The following is a 14,277-nucleotide window of genomic DNA, read 5'->3' as shown; positions in this document are numbered from 1 at the left end:
ATCCAAATAGTTCAATAAAATATCTTAATTTTCAGAGTGCTTAGCTAAATAACTGTACCAGCCATTTGTTACACGTCACTATTTGTATGCTTGAAAAAGGATGGAATATTTTGGTTCTACGTAGTCTGCCTCATACAGGAGATACAATTTCAGACTGTGTTTTTAAGATCGGAATGACAAAGCAGCATGAGGCAATGGAGGGCCTAAGAGGCTAATTGATTAATATGCATAATTTATTACATTGGGTAGGATTTGTAAAAACTAATGGCTTCTTGATCCATCAGAAAATACATAGCAGCACACAAAAGTTGGAACCTAACACAGGAGGAATTCAGTCTAGAAATGAGCATATTTTGTTTGAGCTATTGGGACAACTTGCTGCCTTAAGTCAGTCACGCTCCCACTAATGTCATTGTGATGCCACTGTGCCAGGGGCCAGACCACGATGTTTTCCTCTCCTGTGAAATGTATTGCATTTGCAGCAAGATTCATCAGTGTCTTCCAACTTAAAGGAAAAATTATTCCCGTTTTGTTGCCTCCTCTCATCATGATCTGAAAGAATTAGTGGAAATTAAGATTATCATAAATATTTTATTTGATATATAGATTATAAAAGCCTGCTTTGGGGTCTGAGTACACTCAACTGTTCATTTAAGTAGTTCACATCCTTCAGTCTTGCAAGTTCACATGATGAATTGCATATTTTGATCACTTGTTCAGCTAAGAAATAATTAAGCCAATTCTGAGACTCAGAAAGAAAAAAACCCCAAAACTTAACACTCACTAAGGCCCAATTCTGTACTAATACATACAGAACTGCCACAAATTTTGGTGAGAATTTCTTTTTAGAAGAGGCAGCAGGTCCCTACATGCCTGACTGGTTCTTTAGATAAACATGAAGAACAGAAAGAACTTCTTGCTAATGACATCTGGTAGATTGAGACCTGAATGTCCAAAAAATGGACATTTAATTTATTTAAAAAAAATAATTTGCTATGTACTAAATATTGGGGGAAAATGTATAAATTGATCTAAAATATATTGTAGGAACCAATCATATACAGAACTTTCAGTGTTGAGTGATCTAATCAATCTTTGTTGAGATGGTACTTCCTTATAAAACACATAACTAAAAGATTTATGCATCTAAGCCTGAAGAAAAATATTTTATTTCTAGTTCCTATGAATTTTTGCAACTTGGTTCTAGTTTGCCTCCAGCATTAGATTTAGAGTTAGCTGAGGCTAGAATTATGAGCAAATACAAGTCGATACTGTCTGCAATATTTCATTTTAAAAAAGCCTAAATAAGAATAGAAATATCAGGCTTAACATAACTCAAGCGTCTTGATTTTTTTTCACTTACTTTGCTGTACCATAAAAATTCAGATCGTTAGCTCTTATTAATCACTTTATGAATAATTGTATGAACAAGTGAATAATTAACTTTAAGGTGTTTATGGGTAGTCCAAGAACCCATTGTACTTTACTAACTATTCTCTTTCACCATGTTACATGTACATCTTCCACAACTGAAAAAATAAGCCAAATTTGATATATTATACTGTTCTTTCCACTGAAATAAAACTCTAACTATGTATTTCTGCTAAGTGAAAAAATTGAGTATGAAGTTACAAAAGCACAGTTGAAGAACTGCAGTTTGCATCTGAACTGGAAAACAAGGAGCAGTTTTTAGACCCTTTCTTCTCCATCAGAAACCAGCTGTAGACTTGTTACTCCTACTCACCTGTGTATGTCTTTTGTATTTGAATAATCCACCCCTCCCAGCAAGGACATTGATTTAGTCCTCTTCATCTCCCTAACTACCTCTTTTCACAACTTTTGTGCACAAACAACATTTTAAGTTTCTGTTCCTCTGACAGTCTTTTTTGAAACAGGGTAATAGTTTCAAAGTTGTCAGAAAAAGCCTAACAAAGACAATATGAATATTGTTTCTTCTCTTTCTAAGAGGCCCCCTCTCACATAGACCCAAACAGGACTAGGGGCCTGTTCAAGCTGCTCTGCTATGTTCTCCTCTAAGCCATCCCAACCTCTAGTGGTGGGTTTTATAAGATAAAACCTAACTCAGTTGGTCAAGTCAGCTGGAGACGTTCGGGCTAACGGGGAGAGCCACCTGGATAGCATTATCTATCAGCTCATATCCTGGGGGAAAGGCAGGGTATATATAGTGTTCTTGGGGGCTTGGAAAATGGTTTGTAACTCATGCTAGGAGCTGAGTGGTAAGTGAGTGTTGTTGTGACCTTTTCTGTGTTTGTTTATGGATAATATCTTTTTGCTTATGGGAAAGTCTGAGGAGAGGCTGGAATAGACTTAAACAAGCCCAGGGTGGGGGAGTGTAGGGAGGTGCTAGGTAAATGGGACTGCTTACTTGTGTTAGTGTGGTAATAATGGCTCAACTGTAGCATCTCACTGATTGATCAGGAGACAGCTCTTGTGGATATGTTTGGGGGTGACAGCCTGTTACGGTTTATTTGTGCTGGGAGTTAACCAGAACAGTCTCATGTCTGAGTGCAGCTCCAGTGCTGCAAAAGAAGGCCTGAGGAGGCCCTTTAGGCACAAAAGCATCTTGGCAGGAATGCCTGCCCCAGAGGAATCTCTTCTGCAAACAGGGCTTTAGCAGTGGGTGAGTTACTTGTACCCTGTCATCAAGCAAGGAGTTAAAACTCCTAACTCTCTGCTTTCTACCTTTTTAAAATAATAGAATGGTTTGGTTTGGAAGGGACCTTAAAGATCATCTAGTTCCAACTCCCCTGCCACAGGCAGGGACACCTTCCACCAGACCAGGTTGCTCCCAGCCCCATCCAACCTGGCCTTGAACACTGCCAGGGAGGGGGCAGCCACAGCTTCTCTGGGTAACCTGGGCCAGGGTCTCACTACCCTCACAGTAAACTATTTCTTCTTAATATTAACCTATGTCTACCCTCTTTCAGTTTAAAACCATTCTTCCTTGTCCTATCACTCCATGCCCTGGTAAAAAGCCCCTCTCCAGCTTTCCTGTAGCCTCTCCAGGTGCTGGAAGGTGCTAGAAGGTCTCCCTGGAGCCTTCTCTTCTCCAGGCTGAACAGCCCCAGCTCTCTCAGCCTGTCTCCAGAGCAGAGGGGCTCCAGCCCTCTGAGCATCTTCGTGGCCTCCTCTGGACTCACTCCAACAGCTCCATGTCCTTCTGATGTTGGGGGCCCCAGAGCTGGATGCAGCACTGCAGGGGGCGTCTTGCCAGAGTAGATGGGGAGAATCACTTCCCATTTTTACCCTTAAAATGTTGGCTGCTTCTCCCAGAAAGGTCAGAGATTTCTCCTGAAATGGGTTCCCAAGTCTTAGGTATTATATTTTTTCCTCTCAGGAAAAAGAGGGAAAGGGAAGAAAGCAAACACCTGCTGATAATTTCTTAATATCTCAAAATGAGAGGGTAGCATGACAAACAGGCAAGCTGCACACTAGCAAGGTTAGTGGAATAGATGTAGCAAAACCCCACCCTGCTGCACCTCTGGGGTGTTGGACTTGGCTGAGTTTAAAATAGCATGTTGTGTCGAGAAAGGCCTGTGCTTGGGAAGAGCTGCTGTGGGCCCTCTGTGAGGGGCGCGGGGCCTGAGGAGGCAGCGCGGCTGTGAGGGCGAACCCCGGAGCCTGTGGGCGCCATTTTGTTGCGCTCTTGTCCTTGTTCATTTGCATTTCCTACATGGGCTGGAAAAACAAAAATTTTGTTTTCTCTGAGGCCAGGCTACTGCCCCAGGATTGCTGGATATTGAAATTGAAATCTGGTGAGGGTAAGATATTGCTGAGCCCACAGAAATGCTGTGAAAGCTGTGTGTAAATGGTTCCCCTCAGAGAAGGGCCCTCTGTGGGTTGCTCTGAGGGAAACTGTTACTGCATCACACAATCAGGTGTTTAAAAACAACCCAATACAACCAATCACCTGATTTTTTTAAGACAAATAATTTTAATCTGTGCTTATATTTGTTTATTATGTTAGAATAACACCTTTTGTGTAGAATTATGCAGCTGATTAGAGACATTCATTTACACAAGAGGGTGAAGGAAAAGACAGAATTAGAGGCCTGAGGGGTAGTTGAGATCAACAGGTGCCTCTCATTGCAGGCCTGTTCTTAAGTCCTATTACTTGACAAGTACATGGCCTTTTTTTTTTGTTTTCCCTACAGCAAAATTCTTAGAAATTGGAGTGAGGACTTAACATCTTGCCTCTTTCTACATTATGGCAAAGTGTTGGACCATTACAATGAGCTGTAAGTGTTAGAATACCCTCCTTTCTTCATTGTTAGACCAATATTATTTTTACTGCAGTAGCAGATAACCAAAGAGTGTATCTATCAAAAATATTGTTATAGAAATAAATTGCTTTCATGGTATGTTGCACTTTATAAATGACATTTCAGGTACTTCAATGACCCTTTTTTTCCTCAAATGGTTCTTTAGTTTTCTTGTAGGTGGAAATAAAGTAGAAGTATTCTTTCAGTTGGAATGAAATCCTGTAAAAAGATGGTGCCAGGTATAGAAAAGCTTAACTTTGGTCAAGAGCATGTTCCAGGCTACGATGGACTTTAATAGCATTTGTTATTTTTGCTTCATTTCTGAAACTTGCAATAGGCTTATTTAAAGAATCTCAAGCAACAAATAGTTAAAACACAGCATTTGTATAAATATAGATATTTAGCATTATGTCTGTTATTGTTTGCAATCATCTGGTTCTGTTCATTAACCCACACTAGAAATGAGATGTCTATAAATGTACTGTCTTTAAGCGTGCTTAAAAATAAGTATTATTATTTTTTTCCCCGAATATTATGTTTGATGTACCTTCTTCGCATCGAATGACCTCTGGTTTTCTTCACTGAAATTCCCTATTGGAAAATGTTGTGATTGTCATACATGTAATAAAGTCTGAATGTAGATCACTGCAGGAAGAAGTTATTTCCTAGTTAATCAGGATTCATAGTAGGAAGCTGTAATCTCATGGTGTCAGTATTAATTGCATTATTAAGCAAAATGCTGTTGGAAAGAACAGGTCTTGCTACACAAATAATAGATTTATTTTTATGTCTACAGACAGCCATTTTTCAACCACACAGTTGCTGGAGCTAATTTCAGAGAAGGCATGTGGGAGAAAAGCTCCTCTGTTAATAATCTATGGTTAGGCTAATTTATGCTGATTATGAACTCACAGCTAAGTTTCTTCCTTAGCACCTAGAGTTACCTACTTCATTTGCAGAGTTTTGTAAACAGATTTGCCTCTCCTGGGGTGTACTTTGTACTGTCTGTTTCTCAGTATGGGCTCTTGTAAGTCCACGAAGTGTTCCAATTAAGTATTGTCACAATATTCCCCCACCTTTAAATCTGGTGACAGTATTTGTTTTTCCTAACTTCTGTCTGTTGGGATGCCCCCTTACCTGACCTATCAACTTGTGCCTTGTAGCTAAGTCATAAAACCCAGAACACCTACATAAATTAACTGTGCCTTGTGACATTAAAAAGTATCTTTTTTCTAGATTTTAGCTTTTCCTTAGAATGTCTTTTACTTTGTCAGTGCTTAATGGTTTTGTGATCCACAGAGCAGGTAGTTGCCTTAACAATCAATCTGCTTTTAGTCCTTTGCCCCTGTGAAATGGGAGGGATGAGGACAATGTGGCATTCTGGAAAGCTGTGAGGTTATATATTGTCCTTTACTGTGAAAAAAAGTTAATTCAGGTGTTAGATGAAATGCATTATTTTGCATTTATTTGTCTACAAATCCAATTAAAACTTTTTAAAAGCAAGACTGAGCGTATACCAACTTTCCTGGAGGAGCTGTGCAGCTACATGACTCTGTTTTGACAATGGAGCATGTGTCACACTAACCTGTTATTCATTATTTTCCCTTTCCCCATGTAATTGTGCAACTAATTGGGGGGCAGGGGGGAGTCTCAGAAGTTTTCGGAGGAGGTTTCCTCAAGAGCAGAGTCCTGCACAGTGAGCACTGTGAGATCAGGCAAAAGCTGATGTGGAAAAGGGTGCTGGAATTGAGCGTATAGGCTGAAGCACTGTTTGAATTCTGTGATGAAAAACTGCTGTCTCGGCTGTCCTATATCCATTGGTCATGTGCTAACAATTGACTTTAGAATAAGCAAAGTATGCTCAATAATTATTTAACGTACTAGTGAGGGATACTTCTTACACCTTGTGCAGAGGTGTGGTTGGTTCTCCTGTACTAGTAGATGCCCTTGCCATACCTGCTGACTTGATTTTGAGTGATTTAACACAAGGCACTTCATCATTGCTGCTAGTGAATCTCGTGTGTTGGAAATAGTGAATGAAGACAGTTATAGGTGAATCAAGAAGCGGAACAGAAAGGATCATAATACTTCAATCTTCAGAAGAAGGACACAGATAATTTTGAGCAGGGCTTATCGTGGGTCATATACAGGAACAGCCATAAGGTGTCAGAATTCCCCCATGTTCAAAGTAAATTGCCCAGAAAACTGTTCAGCTTGTACAGTCAAATTGTGCTTTCATTTGCAGAGTAATTACAAGGGTTCACAGGTTGCAAGTCAAGTTCCTGAAAAGCCATATGATTGCCAGATATATATGTATATGAATCCTTTAAGTAAATTTTAGCTTTAATAAAAGGTCTTTTTCACACCAGGAATGAGGGACAGAAAATGAATGACAATGGATAGCTTCTTTTTATATAACAAAAGAAGTGAGAATTTAACAAAGTCATTTCAGAGAATGCAAGATTCAGAGACAGGTTTAGTGAGGAAGATCCGAAGGGATGTAAACCTGCACATCATTCCCTGTTTTTTCTCATGTGCTGTACTCTTGGAACCACATATATTGTACCTGGAGCTTGACCAGTGCCAACACAGAGACGTGAAGGAGAGGGGAGGTGTCTCCAGAGGCTGCAGCACTGTTGTCGCCGGATTTGCACTAGGGTAGCATCAACTCCACGTCTGGAATAACCCTGTTATAGCCCGGATCATATCACAGAGATTATATGCTGGTTGGTATTGCCTTTCCAAAGTTTGTGCTCTGAGGAGTATGCTGTAACCTTTGTCTCACTTGTGTACATCTTCCTAACCAAGGTGCTGGTATTCAAAGTATTCTCTGTGTGTATTAATTTGGGTTAGGATTCTCAGAGCTTGCACTGTCCCTGTAGAAGAATCCTAGAAAATTATACTCTCTACAGAATTGTATATAACAAATTCAAAATTCTGCAAGAGGATAGCACTCCCTAGAACACAAAAGAATAAATAATTAGGAGGTATTTTTAATAGGAGTTTCAAATATGAATCAATTTTAACAATCAAATGGATGCTTTGTCTAAGGTTCATGTATCACAGACTCTCTGTCAGCTCCTGATACCATAGTTATTTTGAGACATCTGGTTTAAGTGTCATTTGAGACAGCAAAATTAAATGCTTTCAAAATTATGGTGATTCAGTGGTATTGGGTTTACAAGATCTTTGTAGGACTCCCCTTTATAAGCTAATGAATGTTAGAGATAGTGACAGCATTTGATGTTGCAAAGGCGGCATTTTAATGAATGCCATGGACTTAGGGAAAGCAATTCTGGTATCATTTAAAGGTTGAACTGTTTCATAAATTTTCATAAAGTCTAAATACCACATGATTTCCTGATTTACAAAGCTGAAACTACACTGGTACTTTATCCCATATTAAATGCTTTAAGAACTGACTAAGAAGAGATCACAGAGGTAGATGTCTGTGGGGAAACATCATCGTCTGCCAAGACCAGCAGAGGACCTCTCCGAGTATTTTCATTGTTGAACTGGAAATAATAACATTTTTATGATAAATGTTATGGATGACAAAAATAAATCACTTGGTAAATGAGAAAGATAAAGCAGTTGTGCAGAATAATTGGACTGTTTAGTGAGCTGTGCTAATACAAAATGTTTTCTTACTGCCCAGTGTAATTTTTTTTTTTCCTGGAAACAAGAAAACTGGTTATGAAAAGGGGCTTTCTTTGGTTACAAGCTACTTTCTGAACAATACTTAAAAATTTAACAGGAATATTTGGTGTAACACTTGGACAAAGAGGACTCAAGTGATGCTAAATGGATAAGCAGGGGAGAACCTAGTTGTAGCAGGGAGGACATTTGATGTCAGTATTGGTGACATCCCTATTAAATACTCAAATCACTGTAAAAGGGTTTTGAAAAAAAGGGAAGAGTTTCAAGGGGAGAGAGCAAACAATCACAGTTATTCAAGAAATGAAGGAAATGTGCCCCTCTGGAGAGCACATCTCCAATGGTGACAAAGTTGGAGTCTATTTTTTATTTTAGTGTATAAAAATAAAAGGAACTGAATGCATTATATACTTAGTGTTATATCCTATGTATAAACATAAGATGAAAATCCAGGGTACAAACAGAAGTCTACTTTGGAAAGGCTGGAAATTGGAGCTAAATTAGATTCTGTATTTGTAACTAAGGTGCATCTTGGAAAAAAAGTAACATTTATAGTAGAGATGCAGTAAATTGTTGTCCATTTAGACAGTCTGGAATTGCTCAGGCGATTGTCTTGAGTTGTTATTGCTCAACTAAGTTTACTTGAATTTTTTTTATGCCGCCTTAACCCACTCTTGTGCTATTGATGCCTGTATTGGTGACATCCGTATTAGACACCAAACTTCTAAAAGCATTCTGAAAAAGTAGAAATCATAAAAATGTCTCATAATTCTGGAGATGAATTTGTTAATTGGAATGCATAAAATGTAATGTATAATAAGTATAATTAGTGTATACACACTTAGCTGCCAGTATAAATTAATAATTGCCCATAGCAATTAGAATTCTGCTGTTCTCACATTGAGACCTGGGGAAGCTCCTATGTTTGAGCTTATTAGCAGTTATTAAAAATATAATAGGGCGTCCTTCCTCTACTTTGATTTATTTTCTTAGTCACTTGCAGCTCTTGTTGCATTTCTTTGAAATGGATATGACAAAACAAATACTAAAACATTTCATTGATTTTTCTTGCAAGATACACTGCTTGCAATTAAGGACTCTTCATTCTCCACTTTTCTGCACCTTCTGTGCTCCGTAACCGTTGTATGGTATAAATGCTAACTGGGAAAATATGTGGTACAATCTTGTATAATATTTTACTTCCACCTTGTATGGCATAAGTTGATCTTTAATGATTTTTTTTCTTAGCGGAGCAGAAATATTTCATGCTGTGTATGTAAAATGAAAGTATTGTAAATTTCTTTTTCAGCAAGGTTATGGACTAATTTTCTGTCAGAAAATTCGGCAGAGCAGGATGCTTCTGTGTGTATAATTTTAAAGTTTTTTGTCTTAAAAAAACTGAATCTCAAATGTATTGGAGTTCAGGCTGGCTTAAGAAATAGAGCATGTTCTCCAGTACTTTTCTTACGAGGTTTCTGACATTCCTGTATTTGGACCCTATTAGAAATAATAGTGTCTGTATAATTGACTTTAAAATGGAAAATGAAACAAATGTTGTGAGTTGTTCAAATCTTTGGTGTTTTTCCATGAAGTTTGAGGGTTTTTTTTATACCAGAAATGCTTTATCTAGGCCCAGTTATCAAGGAGGAAAAAAAAGGCATAGTTAGCTTTGGTTTTCTTGTACCTTTGGTGGAGGACACCTGATTCCCTCCATCTTCGGTAATGACTCCATCCATACACTGTCAAGAGCAATGTGCTGTGGGTTAAGCCAGCCAGGCACTCCTGAAGATGGCAGTCAACACCTTATCTGTACGGGGAGAGAAGTTCAGAGCTAGTGTGAGATGATACTGCAGCTACTGTCTGCTTCATTCTGTCAGTGTAGGGGGTGCAGTAATAGGAGAATGAAAACTGAATTTGCAGATACATGCGTGGCTGCATTTTAAATATTTCTAGAAAAGCTCTGTGGAATCTTTCTCTGTCACTATATATAGTGACATATATGACACTGAGTGTATATATACACTTCACGTGTTCTGTGTTTATCTTGGTTCAGTTCCAATGAAGCAGCTGCAGGAGTAGGAAGGAATTGTAATAATAAAATATCTACATTGAGACAACCGTAGCATCGAAACACTATTTTTTAGGTGAGATCCATTTTTGAGGTAGCATCAACTGAACTGCCAGTGCTTTCCAGCAGAAGGCAGCACACCTATCCCTGTTCTACAAATAGGTACTCATGGTACAGAAAGATGAAGCAACTTGTGCTTTGTCATCCAGCAGGCTCATGGATGAGCATGCAATAAAACCCCAACAAACACAACACTAGCAGAAGATATTTTGTCTCATAGTCTAATGTGATATGTTATCCTCCTCTGCCCTTAAAAGAACCCAGTTTTGTGTACATTTGGGCATGTGCTCAATTACAGCTTTATCAGGTCCTCCTGAGTGTCTTTTTTAAAGGGGAGAGCTCCTTATTTGCTGAAGAAACACTGCTGTAACTCAGGAGTGACTTGGTAATGAGAATTCCAGTGTCATAAATGGCATCTCAAATAGATCTGATCTTCATAGAAGTGAAGATGATTCTTAACTTTAAATGAAGAAAAATATCATTAAACTGAAGTAGATACATGAACAAAGCTCAAGATTAGCCTGAATTCTTATACATAGAAAAATAAGGGGAACTGTTTCCTTGACTCTAGAAATATTCCAATAATGCTGCAGTCCCATTTAAGAAAATGAGCAGCATTTCCAGTAACACAATAGAGACATACCTTTTTGAGCACTCTGTGGTCTCTTTAGTGTTATATCTAGTTGGAATGAATCTAGATGGTTTTGTAGCTGATTTAAAAAGGAAATAAAAGAATATATTTTACTTTGATATACTTTTGAACCATGTTATCAAATACATGGATATTTGATATGGGTAATAGTTTATGGGAGTGTTGCTTTCTGAACAATATTTTTTTTCCTTCTCCCTGTCATATATAGTTTTAGAGAAAGAATGCTTCACTTCATACTGTATTTCTCAGTTGGGTCATGTAAAAGTCACATTAAATATCCTAATGAAAGAGGAAAAAAATAAGTATTCTCTATCAATTTAATCAGTGTGTTATTCTGTTCCATTATTAAGAAAAAGTACGAGTTCACTAACCTGCTTAGAAGCTGACAGGGTAATTGAACTAACCTTGTAAATCAGCAAGCATTCTCTGAAGTCACCTGATTCTAGTTTTTCTTTGTTGTGTTACAAATTGCATGGCATGGCATCACATGTAGAAACATGTTGGAAATGTAAATAACATGTGTGGTCTTGCAGTGACAAAGTGTATTTGCCATCAAAAACCTTACACTTTGAGCATGTGTTCTGTGTATGACTTAACAGATGATACAGATGTCTCCTGTGCTAGCTCAGTTCTGCCCCCATACCATGTCCAAGCAGGTATATGAATCCAAGTCAGGAATTCCACTGTATCTTAGATGGGACAATGGAGCCTGTGTAGATCATGCTGGTTTCCTAGAGTGATTATAATCAGCATTTGATGAAAAGAGAAAATAATGCCTATTTTTAGTTACTGCTTTTAGTTTTGTGTTATCTTGTGTACTATGAACTAAATTGTCTCTTTCAGAGAGTCAGTTTTTCATTTGTTATTGCTGTGTCTCATCTATGTATGTGTGCGTTCTTGACGGATAGTTATTGAAATGTATATTTGAAAACTGAAAAATACTGAGGAAGCTGTTGAAAGATTTTTATTAACTTACATTGATGTGCAAGTGAAAGATTGCACTTCTCAGCACAAATACTTTGTGCCTAGGCGTGAATGTTTTCATGCCTGCTTCGCAAGGTTTGGTATGCATGAAGTAATTTGGAATGGATTAAATGGTTTTACTTGCATATAGCTCATAGGAAAATTTATGCTCTCCTTTTGTTTAACCATTTACAATATAAAGCTTAGTTTGCTAGGGTTTTTTAGTAAGGATAAATGAAGAAGAATTAGCAAGGACTCTTCATCTTTGAAAACAGATGTGATCTTGCTGCGTTTGAGGCTTGAGTGCAAAAAAGCGTGAGATGAAGCTGCAGGTAAACATTTGAGTTTGAGGGTCATCAAGGCCTAACTGATGGAGAATGCAGCTCTTAAGTTAGCCATGTGAGCAGGAGTTTTCTATTTTGTATTGCGTCGTGTGGCACTGGAGACAACATGGAGCAACAACGTACAAGCCTTTTTATGCCTGTGCTGAAAAGCACACCTAGGTATGTATTTTAAAGCTTTGCACAATAATCCTGGACTTTCAAGTCCTACGTGCTCAATAAGTGAGGCGTGTATGGTCTACATATGCCTGGCTGTAAGTGTATGAATACTTAAGTCAGCAAGCTTATTCAAATACTAAATGTCTTGATCACTTTGGACTGAAATATTTCTTAGAAAGAGGAACATCAGCTGAGAAGAACTCCCATGATTTTCCCATTGTGGGGGAGGAAGTTGCACACATTCCTCAATCCACTTCATAATACAATGCACACTGCAAAAATAAACAGTTGTACTGTGCTTGCATGACTATAGTTTATCATTTAAAAACGTATGAGGAAATAATTTTATTTCTAAATTAACTAGCAGGCATACTGAGTAATATAAGTTAATTAATTTCATTTATCAGTCTAACCAGAAAGTATTAAGACTGTCAGGCTGATGTATAGTGTCTAATCAAATGAAAAACACCCAATTTCAGATTAATATCATTAGCACTTCAATGTTTCATAGGACAATAAATCCTCAATGCATCCTAAATTCTTTGATATTCCAATGCAACAATAATCCTCCAGTGGATTTATTATGATAACTTTAATATGCTTTCCTTCTCAAAGATTGTTTGAAAAGCAAATTATAATTATTATGCTGGCATTACAATTAAAAAAAGTTCTGAAATATAACACCATTTTGATGTCATAAATTGTTTCACATTAAGATCAAAAGGGAAGAAAGCCAAAGCAGTATCAAGGGCTGGGGACTTATTTTAATGAATAATTTCCAACCCCTGGGTTGTGGATACACTTTATTTTTTGTGATTTAGCGTAGATTAACTCTTCTATTGTTAGATCTTTGTACTTTAAACCTTTAATTTAATTTAAGTGTACTAGCTTTTGATGTTTCTCTCTACTCTTAAGGACACACTGTGTCCCTGGTGTTCAGGATTTTGCAGTTCTAATTTCAGCCCCAAAGTCAGAAATTTTATGCAACATAGGGTAACTCAGACCCAGTAAAAACAGGACTAGTGTGTGAAGGTGTAAAAGGGCCACTTTCTTCCTCCTTCAAAAACAGATGAATATCAAGAATCTTCCCTGCTTGGCTCTAGTCCTTCCTATATTATGAATGAATCTGACATTCTAGGGAGGACTATATGGGGAAAAATACTGAGATTAGAGATGCTCCTGATGCCCTGTGGTTTGTTGGAGCGTGTAACAGCTCAAAGTTTAACATCCGCTTACAGTAACTCTCTCCCACCATTTGCAATGGTGAAAGCCTCAGTTCAAGTCTGTATAGAAATTGTTTTCCTAGTAAAAATATTTTCTTGTGAATCTAGAACAAAAGGGATTATTGTAGTTTCTGGTTTAGAGCTATTTAAAATATTCGTAAATTTTTTCATGTTTGATCTGTTTATTTTCCATTGGTTTCTTTGACTTCTGAGAAGAGAATGTCATACAGCTTTCCTACACACAAAAAAAATTCCAATCCATCAAGAGGTGAAATTTTGAGTGCAGCACAGAGTTCAGCTTTTAGGAATAAGCTTCATTTTCCAGCTCTGCTGTTGATGACCATAGCAATCTATTTTTTTGAGGATCACTTGTGACAAAAATGTAGATAAATGCAAGTCTTGGGTGGAATGCTGTTCCCCAAATTTCTCTTTACAGATGCTGATGCAAAGTGTATCTGATATCTTATTCCACACTTCCAAGGCTGGAGAGCCTGGATATGAAATGTTATATTAAAAATGGAATTTGAATTTACATAAAATCTGGAGTTTTAAATTTTATGTACAAAGCACGTTGTTTTCTAGCCTATCTTACACAAGAGTAATCTTCAAATTAGTTTCTTAAGAGTATGTATAGCTTATTCAATGAAAAAACTGGTGAGGTGAAAGAAAAATGCTTAACAAGTGTGCGTATTTTGAGCTGAGCTCCTCCCTACTAAGGAAAGATCATTCAAAATTCTCTTCCTCTCAAGCTATCCTGATTTCGTTTCATGTTTTGTTTTAGGTCAAGCAAATTTTTTATGAAAATACACTTACTCTTTGATTAAGTCAGCATGACTTTGCAGCAGCTGAAGGGGGGAAATATGAAGCTTTG

This window comes from Nyctibius grandis, chromosome 9, assembly GCF_013368605.1.
Source record: "Nyctibius grandis isolate bNycGra1 chromosome 9, bNycGra1.pri, whole genome shotgun sequence".
In the NCBI taxonomy this organism is placed as follows: domain Eukaryota; kingdom Metazoa; phylum Chordata; class Aves; order Nyctibiiformes; family Nyctibiidae; genus Nyctibius; species Nyctibius grandis.
Note: the sequence above shows the minus strand (reverse complement) of the source record.